The following is a 14270-nucleotide window of genomic DNA, read 5'->3' on the forward strand; positions in this document are numbered from 1 at the left end:
CCAAACACTGTACTAAACACCCTGATTCTTACAAGAACCCTGTAAGGTAGGGGCTATTGAAGTACTGGACTTGAAATTAGGAAGACTTTGGTTCAAATCTTGCCTCTGATACTTATTAGCTATGTATTCATGAGTAATTTCTTAGAGTCTAAGTTTCCTTAATCTATAAAATAGGGAAATAGCTGCAGGCCCTACCTGCTAACTTGAATTGTTGTAGGGCTCAGATGAATTAAAGTCAGGAAAATATTCTGCTAACTGTAAAATACTATATAATGTCAACTTTTATTATTATCAACCCACCCAAAAAGAGCTCCCTCCATAACATTTGTGGGTCAACCACAAGGCACTCTTTTTTTAGAAATAGAAATTGGAGACACAATCAGCTATGCACCATAATTCAGCTAAGTCATACTTTATAGTTCTTATCACTGCTCACTTATGTTGGTAACAACTCTTGGTGGAGGGGAGAACTATCCTCTAAATAACTAGATACATTTCCTTATATCATGGTGGCCACATGGGACAGAGAGGTTCAAGGGAAGTGGCTTTGCCAACCCCAATGTAACTCACCACCTCTTCGCTCCTTCCTTAACTCACTCTTCCCATGTTGAAACGAACAACCCACCACAGCCATAGACTCTTCTACAGTGTTCTAGCACTTTCCACACCCAGACTGACTTCATTTCTCCTGTCTTTTGCCATCCAGAACCAATCTTCTACATTCTTTAATGAATAACTTTACTCTTCAGCTACACCTTTGGAGTAGCAGGCTAAGGAGGAAATATTCCCATGCAAATAGCAATACTGGCTCCTCTTTCTTATTCTCAGCCCTACAGTGTCTCAATATCCTGACAGAGGACCTTGAAGGTTAAAAGATGAGTATGGACTCACAGTTACCAATAGGGAGCCATTGTAGACATTAGAGCAGGGTAGTGACATTCAATTCGATTTTGGTTCAACAAACTTGTATTAATTAAGGCACTGTTTTAAACTCTGGGGGAATGGTGTATAACAAGAAAACACAATCATTGCCCTTCTCTAGGAAAATTTGAGGAAGAAGAGTGTTTCATCAAGGAACACCTGTTCCTAGAAGAAACAAAGCCTACTTCAAGTTAATTGGATTGTAATCACACCTGGCTAGCCCTTAAGAAGGTATTGTTCTCAGAAGCTAGACTTTGAACTTAACATGAGAACACCTTCAAGTTCAGTGAACCAATGGATTTGGAGGACACCAACCAATCAGCTTGAAGCAGGTTTAATCAGCAGTCAATCATTCTCACTTGATTCAATCAGTCTCGATTAATCTCCAGGTGGGTCTTTGAGTATCTGCTAAATCCCATTATTTTGTCACAAGAGATAATTTTTCATTGAGAAGATGTGAGGAAGCATCAAGGCCCCAGGGTCTTGAAAGAAAAGGGTTTTAAAAGGTAGTGGTGAGGGGAGGGAGTATGTGCATTACAGAAACTGGGAAATGTGGTAATGGCCTGTGTTAATCTATATGGAAGCCAGAGACTGCAGGAAAATAATGGAGGAAAGGCTATTTGTCCAGTTTGGATACTAGACAAAGTATCCAGATAGATAAGTCTGGCTGGATACTGTGTATAAGGAAATAATGGGAAAAATAATGTAAACTGGAGAAGCTAGGTTGGAGCCAACTTGGGGGGTCTTAGAAGTCAGATGAAAGCTTGTTTTACAAAGATTAATCTAGCAATGTGCAGACTGGAGGGGAAGGGGAAACAATATAGGCAAGTTAGGGAGCTCTTACAAGAATCCAGGCATAATGAAATGAGGTCAGGACTAGGATTTGAGTAATAATACTGGAGAGGAAAAGGTAAATCCAAGAGATGTTTGCAAAGGAGAAAAGAAAGAGAAGACTTGATCCTAAAGACTTAGGATGTAAGAAATCAGGTGGCTAATCCACCCCAGACATTCTATTTTCTTTTCTTTTTTTAAATTACATTTTAATTTTTTCAATGGACAGAAAGAAATTTTTTTCCTCTCCCCTCTCACTCCTCTCCTCCCATTTTATTCAATTTCTCAGTGCAGGATTTCCGCCAGTTGCTTTAGCCTGTAGGTATTCCATTTTCATGTGTGGGATGACTCAATTTCCCCAGTTACATGAAAGCATCCTTGGCCGTCTACATGCTCCCCTGTAAATCCACTCTCTGCTCAATTAGGCCATTCCTGGGCACCCTACAGATGTTTTGCTGGCTTATGATTTTCTCCTTCCTCCTTCTTCTACAACTTATAATACAGTTGTCTTCTCAGTGTCAAGAAAAAATGAAATGACTTCAAGTCACAGCTGTGGTTGACCACTTACCACATGCATACCATTTGTGCTTATATGATTTGATCATATCATTTCGCAGCAGCCTCGAATGTATTTCTGTCTCATTTTACAGAAAAGAAGTGGGGAACCTTCTGCTGAGAAGCTCTGAGCAGCCAGCAGTCACTGGAAACCTGAGGACGATTGTTGCTGTCTGAGAAGCAGGCAACCACCACAATGCTCAAGAACAAAGTAAAATAAACAAAACAGGAAACTGGGCCGTATGTAAAGGAACCAGATGGGAATTTGCCAAATGGCCCCTAATGGGAAACCTACAGAAGTCAGAACTGTTTTCAGGAGAGCTTACAAAGTGAGAGGCTGGTTTTGGACAAATATGGAGGCCTGAAGATTACATCTGTGTTACCTAATGTGAAAGCTGGAACAGGCCTTAGAGATCATCTGGTTCAACCACTTTATTTTACAGATTAGAAAATTGAGACCTAGAGAGGGAAAGTGACTTGTTGAAAGTCACATAGCTAGAAAGTGATAGAGTCTGAACTCAAACCCAGTGCTTATGATTCCAAATTCTATGAGTCCCATCTCAGCTCTCTCATTGGCTAGCTACGGAACTTTCAGCAACTCCCTTCTCCTTTCTGGGCCTCAGTTTCCTCATTTGTGAAATAAGAGAGGCAAACCAGGTGATCTCCAAGGTTCCTTTGAGTTGTAACTAACCATGGCTCTATAACTATGGGGAATGGAAGGAAGAAGGAAACAAACATTTGTCAAGCTTATCTGTTAAATGCCAGGTACCATACTAAACACTTGAAAAATATTATTTCTTTTGACCCATCTACCATGAGCCATTTACTAGGAATGGTGAAATAATTGGTTGTGTATTCTTTCTGTATGAAGGCAGCTATTCTGCTCTAGGTATATCTCTTCAACTAGCGAGACAGTACATAGCAAGTGTCATTTATGACCAAGCAGCTGGTTGTTTGTAGATGGAAATGCCCAGGAGTCGAGTCCAAATTCATGATAGAATGCCAAAGGAAATTCATAAGTCAGTCAGTCAACAAGCATTTAAATATTCACCTTTGCCAAGTACTGTGCTAAGGGCAAACTTCATTTCACAGAGCAATTTAGAAGGGGACAGCAAAGAGTCACCTTTCACTGGCCTCCAGTGCTTGTGGGTTTAACAACATACTACTCTGTGGCTACTGTTGCCATGAGGAAATCATTGAGTAGGCTTGATAGAGGGTATGAAGAAGCAGGTACAGTTCGTTCACACTTTCTTCCACTTCCCCTCAATCTTACTGCTACCCTTGCTCCAACCTGTAATGTGATCACAGGGGTGAGTTCCATACACAGGCTGGTGAAGAGATGGTTACTCACAAGGTTCCCCACCCCCAATTCCCCAATCTGGTGTCATGTGACCTTCTGAGCTGCATCTCACTGCTCCCTCCCCCTATCCACTATATGCCAGCCAAATGAAATTCTTTTTCTATCAAACATACCATGGACTATGCTGCTTCTCGTCTTTTCTCATGTCTTTCCCTAGGCCTGGAATGGTCTTTTATCATGCAGCCTCCCCCCACTAGCCTCTCTTCCTTCTACTTTTTCCTGCACTTTTTGGGATACCACTTATGTATTTGTATACGTGTCTTTTCCCTGCTCTTTCTCTTAGCAGAAATAACAACTCATTCCCACAGCGCTTTAAGATTTGCAAAGCTTTTCCCTCACAAGTGAGGTATGGAAGTGCAAGGAGTTTCACCTCATTTTTTTTTTTCTGGTGAGGCAATTGGGGTTAAGTGACTTGCCCAGGGTCACACAGCTAGTAAGTGTCAAGTGTCTGAGGCCGGATTTGAACTCAGGTCCTCCTGAATCCAGGGCCGGTGCTTTATCCACTGTGCCACCTAGCTGCCCCTAGCAGTTTCACCTCATTTTACAGATGAGGAAGCTGAGACTCAGAGAAGTGAACTAACTTGCCCATGGACACATTACTAGTGAATAGAGCCAGGTTTCAAATTCAGGTTTTCTGATTCCAAGTCTGACAATCTCTATTACTCCACTGTGATTCTACTAGATTATAAGCTCTATGAGAGCAGAGACTATGTTCCATTTCTCTTTCTATCTTCCTCAGGGTCTGATAATCATTTTCTGCATGTAGCGAGTCTCAATAAAAGTTAGGTGAATCGAATTGATTTGTTGACATAGTATAATAATCATTGACATTAACCTAGAACTTTAACATATTTTGGGGGGCAGGGCAATGAGAGATAAGTGACTTGCCCAGGGTCACACAGCTAGTAAGTGTCAAATATCTAAGGGCTGATTTGAACTCAGGTCTTCCTGAATCCAGGACTAGTGCACTACCTAGCTACCCCTGAGCTTTAACATTTTTTTAAGCACTTTACATACATGATCTCATTTAATCTATACAACAACACTGGAAGATAAATGCTAAAGTTATTATTATTATTATTCCAGTTTAATAAATGATAAACTGAAGTTAGAAGAACTTAAATGATTTATCCAGCGTCATCCATCTAGAAAGGGGCTGAAGGTAGATTTGATTCCTACCTCCAAGTCCAGTACCTTACCACCTCTGTAACATTGATATTCTAATATGGGATACAGACATTTGTCTAGAGAAAATAAAAGAAAGAAACCACACAATACACTTCCAAACATCTCCCAGACTGGTTTGTCCCTATCATGAGTTGAATTTCAGAACAGGTTACCAGGGAGGTGAATCTGGAAGCTGAACTAGTACCTCAAGCTTCCTCTTTGCTCAGTCAATATTCTACTGAGGGTGGTAAGGACAGGAAGCACATAGATTGAAAGCAATGCATACCTTAAAGGGCAAACAAGACTGAAACCTAAACAATACATGTGGAAAATGAATAGAAATGCGTGATCTGCTGAAGCTGCCCAGGGACCACAGACATATATATATATATATATGTATGTATGTATGTATATATGTATATATGTGTGTATGTGTATGTATGTGTGTATGTATGTATGTATGTATGTATACAGAGCTGTTAGGATTCATAAGCAACATAGAATGTTAGCACTCAAAGGGATCTTAGAGATTATCTCATCTAATCCCTTTATTGGGCAGATGAAGAAACCACCTGCCCAAGAACACACAGGTAGTAAGTCCAGGAAATGAAATGACTTGCCATCATTAACAACATTAACTTAACATCATTAACAAAAGACCATGGTGATATAATGATATGATTCAATTCAATAGGCATTTGTGTTGTTGTTTAGTTTTGGTTTGGTTTAGTTTAGTTTTAGTCGTATCCTATTCTTCATGACCCAATTTGGGATTTTCTTGGCCAAAGTATTGGAGTAGTTTGCCCTTCCTCCAGCTTATTTTATACTTGAGGAAACTGAGGCAACCAGGGTTAAGTGACTTGTCCAGGGTCACACAGTAAGTGTCTGAGGCTGGATTTGAACTCAGGAAACTCAGGTCTCCCTTACTACAGGACTGACACTCTATCCATTCACTGTGCCACCTGTTATATGTCTATGTCCAAAGGGATATAAAGATGAAGTGAAAACAGTCCCTGCCCTCAAGGAGCTTACATTCTATTGGGAGGACACAAGATGTATACAGAAAGGTAAATATAATCTATTTTCAGAAGATATAAAACTCAACTGGGGAAATTGGGAAAAAAATTCACATAGAAGGTGGCACATGAATTGAACCTTGAAGGAAGTCGAACACTCTAAGAGGCAGAGGAAAGGAGACAGGGTGCAACTTGTGCAAAGATGCAGGCACAGAGGATAAAATGGCAAGTGGAGGAAACAGCAACAGTAAGCCAGTTTACCTGAAAAAGAGTGAGTAAATGGAAACAATGTGAAATAGTTCTGGAAGGTAGGAAGGAGGCAGGGTGAGAAGGTGTGAAAATCACAAACTGAGGAGTTTATATTTTTTTCTCCCTAGAGGTAATAGGGAGCCACTAAGGATTCTCAAGTAGGAAGAGTGACATGGTTAGATTTGTGCCTTAAGCAGATTACTTTGGTAATTTTGTGGAAAATAAATTAGAGAGGGGAGAGAAAGAGAGCTGGGAGATCAATTGTCAGCCTAATTTAATAAGTCAAGTGATGAGGTTTGAACCAGAGCTGTGATTGTGTGAGTGGAAAGATGTGAGAAATGTTGTGAAGGAATAATCAACAAAACTTAACAACGTGATTAGATGGGGATCGGAGATGAAGGAAAGGGAAGAATGGAAGGTGAATCCAGAGTTATAAAACTGGAAGAATGGTAAAAAGATGGCAGCCTATACAGAAAAAGCAGAGTTTGAAATAGGTGTAGGTTTGGAAGGGGAAGGCAATTAAACTGGTTAATAGGGATACATCAGAGAACTGATGAAGCCAAGACAAAGGCCTTGATTGTTATTACTTTTTTGCCATTGGGAAAACCAAAATGCCATGTGTTCACCCCAAACTCCAAGGGGCCTACATCCTAAATGAGTTCTTTTAGTCCAAAGAGCTTTTTGGCTTCTGCTCTGGTTATAATGACCACCTACTATTTAATCAGGTGTAGGTGTGTTTAAAATGAGGGACCAAAAAGTTCAACATGGGAGAAATTGAGATCCTTTGCTCAGTTCTAGCATCCTTCTTTGGCATATGCTTGTTTACCATGGCTGCCCTATCACCAACGAGTTATTGTGCTTTAGAGCCAGCCTGGTATGGTATAATGGGAAGACCACTGGACCTGAAGTCAGGAGACCTGAAGGTTCAAATCCCAACTCGACTTTTAGTAACACACTTGAGTTGTATAACTGTACTCATAATTTCACTTCTCTGGGCTTCTTTCTTCATCCATAAAACAGAGATTTTTATATTTATGCTGCCTATTTCCATGGGATATATATTGAAAAAAACCACTTTATAAACCTTTAAGCACTCTATAAACATATAAGTGCCTATCCAAACATAAGTCATGAGAACTGATGTTACTCAACCCTGGCTAACCTACCATGAACTGGAACATCTTATCATTGGCTTTCCTTCTCAGGTTCTACGAATGTTATGGTCTGTTTGAAACAACAACAACATGACCATATTTAGACATTTTAAGAAAAGCATCATCCGGTCCACCAAATGTGGTTAAGATCCACCCATACATTTGGTCTGACCTTCTCCATCACACAGCCCTCAGCAGAGGCTGGCACTCTGACAATACAGTGTAGGAAGTAACTCAAAATTGTCTCAGGTGATTGCCCACTTCTTTGTAATATACCCAAATTCTTGCTTCCTAATAATGCTTCCCCACCATATATCCAGTGTTCTTATTTGACCCAACATATTTAGCCCTTCCTCCATTTCTTTTTTCCCATTCCTCATTAAAACCTTGTTTCATGTGAAAAGCTTTACTCTTCTACTATATTCTTAAAAACCATTTGGTTTCCAGGACCAGAAACCATGTCCTAAGGACTTTACCCTTTCATTTCTAGAACTCCTACCCTGGGACCCCTGAGCTCCTAATCAGTCATAGCCCCTCACATGTGTAGGCCACTCTACCATTCCAGTTGCTCTAACCATGTTTAACTTTTTTTTTAATCCTATTTTATTTTATTTTTAGCTCTGAAGCCTTTCCTTCTCACCTCTCCTACCTCTCCACTGAGAAAGCATGAAAAACAAACCCTTTCCAAAGATATTTAATAGAGTAAAAACAATTTTCATATTAGTCATGTTGGAAGAAAGAAAGAAAAAGAGAGATCCAGGAAGGAAGGAAGGAAGGAAGGAAGGAAGGAAAGAAGGAAAATCTCAATTTGTAATCTGTGCTCAATCAGTTTTTCATTTATAAATTCATGCTTCATCATGAGTCCTCTGGAACTGTATTTTGTCATGGTGTTAATCAGAGTTCCCAAGTCTTTCAAAGTTGCTTTCTCCTTAAAAAGCTATTATTATTCTCTCAATTCTGCTCATTTCACTTTGTATCAGTTCATAAAGGTCTTCACAGATTTTTCTAAAATGATCCCCTTAGAAGTATTCTAACATATTTCATATACCATAACTTGTCCCTCCATTCCCCATATGCTTCACTTAACTTCTCTGACATGTTCTTGCCACCTCAAACCTTAACCTCTGCCCTTACCCCATGGAATGGAATATACATTAAATAGCAGACCAGTATTTTGGCAAGAAAGGACATAAAACAATGTGCCCTAAGCCTAGAAAGGTAGACTGGAGCCAGATTGTGAGGACCTTCATACTTTATCTAGTGGAGGAAAGAGGTTGACTCTATAGCTGCTCTCCTGGCAAGGTGCCAAAATAATCTGTGACAATATGATCACATTTCCCAGGTATGGTATTTCCATGCCTTCTAGAAAGAATATTTATGGTATAATTGAAGTAGAAGTAGACTGGGGGCCAAGAAACCTGGTTCTGTCACTTACTAGTTGGGTGACCTTGAACAAAGGACTTCTATTCTCTGGGCCTCAATTTCCTCATTTATAAAATGATGGGGTTGGAGTAGGCATAATCTAACGGTCCTTCAAACTCGAGCATTCTATGGTTTTAATAGTACAAATTTAAAATCAAATAAACTACTATCAAGTAGTACTTTGGAGGTCAACCACAATGATAAATCATCCTTACCCTTGCCACATAGAGTGCATGTCATATGAAAATTAATTGAAGTAACTGGGGATATTTTCGTCCTGAGAAGAGAAGAGACATAATACCTGTCTTCAAGTGTCTGAAGAACTTTCCCTTGGAAGATATGATTTGATCTTCTTAGTCCCAGAGGGCTGACCTAGGAGTAATGGGTGGGTATTGCAAAGAGGCAGATTTATGCATGCTACAAGCAAAAATGTCTGAATGATTAGAGCTAAACACAAGCAGAATGGGTTGCTCTAGCATGTTATATGTCCACCTTCACTGGAGTTCTTTATGCAAAGGCTATATGACCACATATCAGGGAGATCCAGGAAGTCATTCTAATTCAAGTTCACATTAGACTAAGTGGCCTCTGACTTCCTACAGCTCAGAGGTTCTGTGAACCATAGGACCATCACTGCATACATCACTGGAAGAGATCTCAGAGTTTATTTAATACTACCCCCCTCTAGATGAGGAAAATGAGGCCCAGAGAGGTTAAGGGATTATCCAAGATCACATCAATAATAAGAAACAGAACTGAGATTTGAACCCAGATCCAGTCTCTAAGTGAAGTGCTCTAAAGCACCTGGTAGGAAGATGGGGGGAATAATTTGAGTCAAGATGGGCTGAACTCTGAACCCTTGAAATCATCCCACATGAGTGATTTTTAGGGACCAATGACTGGTTTGTTGAGGAGCTATTTTGGGACAAGGGAGGCTTTCTCAGAATTGCTGATCACATCAAGCAAGCAACTGACTCCTCATGAGCCTGGCCCTATTGGCAGTTATTCAGCAGGTCCCTGACCTAGCTAGGGGTGTGTGTGTGTGTGTGTGTGTGTGTGTGTGTGTGTGTGTGTGTGTGTGTGTGTGTGTGTGTGTGTGTGTGTGTGTGTGTGTGTCGGGGGAGAACAAAACTCAGCTTTCCTGACCTCCAGATGATGTTCCCTCTTTCCTTTATAGCTATTACCAAGTGTTAGATCTCTCTTTGTGGCAGGATCCCATTATGAATGTCAGAAATGCTCTCCATTCCTGCAATGCACACTCTCTGCCAGAACCTTTTAAAAAGACAGAAACCAACCAGAAATTAAGTCTATTACTATCAGTGGGCTTCCTTTTATGCCTGTTTTCACACATGCTGCTGTCAATAAGATGGTCCACACCCAATGAACTTGATTGGATAAAGTGCCTTTAATCCTCAGTTGTTATCCTAATGGTCCATGTTGAAAGCTTGAGAAGATTGTAGTCTGGAGAAGCCCATTCTTTTTAACAAACACCAGCTACTCTCTATTCAGACATGATTTCTTCATCTATGTGGCAAACAGCCTACAAAATGCATAGTGACTTTGGGAGTCCCATTCAGTGCAGTTTACAATTACTTGCTGGACAGAGTTAAATTTCCTACAGGTCAGACTTGCCAGACATGTCTATTGAGCCAGATATGCTATTTTAATAATTCTAGTGGTTAACACCATTTCTCCCTTCCTCCACTCCCCTTCCCATTAATTTAATATTTAGTGCACTACATTTCTCAAAGATATCTTGAGCAAAGAGGAATACAATAAAATAATCTTTAAAAGAGAGAAAGAATATATTGAAAAATAAAGTTCAGAGCAAGGATCAAATCTCTGTAAAAACAGCTTAGAGCTTTTGTTGTGTGGTTTCTAAATTGAGAAGTCTGGACATGCTTGAGGACCTTAGCAAAATTGGGAAGTGGGTGAAAGAGCATGCTGGTCTACTGTTCTTCCTGACCCCTTGAAGTGAACACTCTCCAAATGTTCTTTCCTTGTCTCTATTATCTTCTCTTTCCACTTACAGTCCCTTGATGATCTTATTCATTCCCAGGCCTTTAGTTCTCTCCTTGAAGCAAATAGCTTCAACTGTTCTCTTTCTGAAAATGACTCCCAGCTCAGCGCTCTGGGCTGAGCTGACTGGCCTCTACAGTACAGTCAAACTGGACCCTCCTATGTGCCTAATGTCATTTTATGTCAACAAGCTTCCCCTTTCATGTGTTGAATCCCTCATCGCCCTTTAAAGCTCAACTCAAATGCTACTGCTTCCTTTATGAAGCTTACTGTGATTCTTCTAGCTGGTGATGATCTTTACTTACACCCCATGAAATCCCTTGCTTGCATCCCTCTTATAGGATGATAGTCTTGGAAGCTAGATGGGACCTTCAAGATCATCTGCTTTGACTCCCTCATTTCACTGAGGAGGGAAATGAGGCCCAGAAAGGAAGATGAACTTGAATCAATTGACACGACCAATCAGTGACAGAGTTGAGATTAAATAACACTTATTTTTACAGAGAAAAATGAGACCTAGAGTAGTGAAGTGACTTGACCCAGATCACACAGCTAGTAAGTAACAGGCAGAAGATTTAAACCTTGGTGAAAGGTACTGATTCCAGGGCTTTTTTCTCCTGTCCCAATAATAGCATATATCATTTTCTAATACAGTTATACTTATGATCATTATACTTATATTGTGTACCCATTATTAAATTAGAGTCACATCTATATTTATTATATTGCAATTGTTTGCCTACTCATCACATCCCCCATCATACTTTATGGGCGGTAGATCTAAGCACAGGCTTTAGCATCAGAAACCCCAGCCTCACGTGGAACCATCATTCAACCTCTCTAAAGTACGGTTTCCTTATTTGAAAGATGTGGGCAACACTGTTTTCATGAATTACTTCCCAGGGTTGTTGTGAGGCAAGTACTATTGTTACCATTTAGAGCTATTATTACCATAGCCTAAACTTTGTATCTCCCTCAACACCTGATAGGAGGCACTTAGAGGAGAGAGAGAGAGAGAGAGAGAGAGAGAGAGAGAGAGAGAGAGAGAGACACACACACACACACACACACACACACAGACAACAGTAGGTTTTAAGCATTTGGAGAAGAGATTAGACTTAACCCAAGGAGGCAAAATTACCAGGTTAAAAGATACAGAAAGGTAGATTTTGCCTGTCCAAAAGTTGTATGATCGGTCTTAACAGATAGTGAATTACCCATGACCATATTTCTTTAAGTGAGTTATTTAGCATTGTTTTTTTCCTTTCTGGAATGCTGTAGAAAGAATTTCTCTTCAGGTTCTGTGAGTGTATGAAACACTTGTTGCAATGAACTGGAAGCATTCCTGAATTTGGAATTAGAGGATATGGGTTCAAATTTTGGTTGTCATACCTGCATGACCTTGAATAGGTCACAAACTTTCTGGACCTAAACTTCCTCTGCTGTAAAGTAAGGAGGTTGGATAAGATGATCAGTGGAGTTGTTTTACTATGGTCCAAAGTCAGCCCATCAGTGGTGAGTGACTGATGGCTATGAGCAGACATGGCTATCTTGGGCAACACTTCCCATGGTCATTGGGGTCACTCTTTGGGTTCCACTGAATGGGAATTCTGGCTCATGATGATATTTTAGCTGCCAATTCAGGAGGTCACTATGTGGTCTGTTCATCAGTGGAAGCTGCTATGTTGTAGTCACCTGGTCCACATAGGAAATGAGGCCTGAGACTGGATAAGAATAAAAGGAAGCCTATTTCCTCCAAACAGTCTCAGTGGTACAAAGCAGAAAATAAGGTCAAAGTAACTGTTGAAGAGACTGTTGAGAGCCAGGTAAGTAAACTGAAAAAGGAGCAGGAAAAGTAGAAAGGGACTGAGTATAGGAATTTAGCACAGCAAGGAAAGAATTCACATTCTTTAATATCTTTCCCATGGCACCATCTTTTACTCCATTAAAGTATGATGACTGTTTTCTATCTCTTACACAATCGGCTCAACGCAGTATTTCTATTTGCTTCTTTATACCTTAGATATGTTCTGTCTACCAATGAATACCACAATGAAAAAATGTACAAGCAAAGCCTCAAAGAAAATGCAGATTACACATAAACCCAACAAGAATTCCTAGAAGAGCTAAAGAAAGAGATTTTAAAAAGACAGCAAAACAACAAAAAAAATTTAAATCAAATAAGAGTTGCAGAGGAGAAATTGGGAAAAGATATGAGAACAATATAAGAAAATTATGAAAAGAGTACTAATGGATTGGTAATAGAAACAAAAAATATTGAAGAAAACGATGCCTTAAAATTCAGAATTGATCAAGTGGTAAGAGAAGTACAAAACTTCACTGAAGAAAATAACTCCTTAAACATTAGAACTGCTTGAGTGGAAGCTAAGAAGAAATTCAGGCAACATTTGTCCAGCATCATTGAGTATCCTACTGTATCAGTAAGCCAGAATCAAGCTGTCAGCGTCAGAAGGAATTGGACTACTTGCTAAGACATGTGGTCACTTGGACTTTGTTCACTTTTCTACCTCTATTTCTGCCTATTTCCTAGTGTTAGTGTTGTATATAATAAGAAAAATTCTCAGAAAATCCACTGCAGGAAGCGCCATCTTGTGAATTCTCTTCGATAGGTTTTTAGACATGCTGAGTGAAAGTAGTTTAGTTGGTTGGTCTTATTCATTTCAGGTAATTGACAGATTAAGGCCCAATCAGAGTGTGGTATGGTGTGATTAAGGTCTATACTTCACTTCCATATTCCTATAGTAGGCTATTCCACCTTCCTCACCAACTCTTACTGACCTTAAAGAAAGGGCTGGCTACATTTTCAAATGCTTCAAAGTTTGGTCATTTGGCAAGCTAACCCAACGCTGAGATTCAAAAGGCTTTTAAAATTACAATTCAAATCTCACATGTATTTTTTTCAGATGTGAGGATCATCCCAGAGAGGACAAATACAGAAGTCTGGAAATGATATGTTGGTGTCCCCCAAAGCAAAACAGAACAGCATTCTGAACTAGGACTAGTCAGAGCAGAGACTGCCTGCTGGTCATGGAACAATGAGCCTCCATAGACTCTCTCACCTCTCACCAGATGAGGACATACCATTTGTCTCAGACTGTTGTGTTCTGTCAAGACTTGGTCTCAGAACATAATTGCCTTAATATATTTTGTCTGTCTACTTGAAAACTATTCAAGGAAAATGCCCATTTTTTTTTCCTCGAGTACCTATTGTTTTTCTGTATGTCTGCAGTCACACACTTGTAACAACAAAGTGACAAGAACAAAGTAAACAAGTTCAATTGTAATTTCTTTTCTGGGAAGAAAATACCAGTCCCTAGAGGTGAGATTTCATTTACTGGATGCATTTAGTCAGGTTCTTTGCTTAGTTGATAATAAAAGCTAGCATTTATATAGTGCCTACTATGTGCCAGGCATTGTGCTAAGCACTTTACAAATATTATCTCATTTGATCCTCACAACAACCCTTGGAGGTGAGTGGTATTATTAATCCCAATTTTACAGATGGGAAAACTAAGATTAAATGACTTGCTCAAGCCCACCCAGTATCTGAGGCCA

The 14270-nt window shown here is 39.8% G+C and overlaps 1 long non-coding RNA gene across 2 annotated transcripts in view; it reads left to right on the top strand.

Moving 5' to 3' along the window:
* Positions 1-13784, top strand: part of LOC122743026 — a 29230-nt gene extending 15446 nt beyond the window's left edge. The window contains exons 2-3 of one of the 2 annotated variants that reach the window (XR_006354969.1): positions 2403-2518; positions 13619-13784. This is a non-coding gene — a long non-coding RNA (uncharacterized LOC122743026). Of the gene's footprint in view, positions 1-2402; positions 3073-12717; positions 12982-13618 lie in introns of those variants that run through there. The other variant, XR_006354968.1, reaches the window with a different exon arrangement.
* The last annotated feature ends 486 nt before the right edge of the window (positions 13785-14270 follow it).

Source organism: Dromiciops gliroides, chromosome 2 (genome assembly GCF_019393635.1).
Source record: "Dromiciops gliroides isolate mDroGli1 chromosome 2, mDroGli1.pri, whole genome shotgun sequence".
NCBI classification, from domain to species: domain Eukaryota; kingdom Metazoa; phylum Chordata; class Mammalia; order Microbiotheria; family Microbiotheriidae; genus Dromiciops; species Dromiciops gliroides.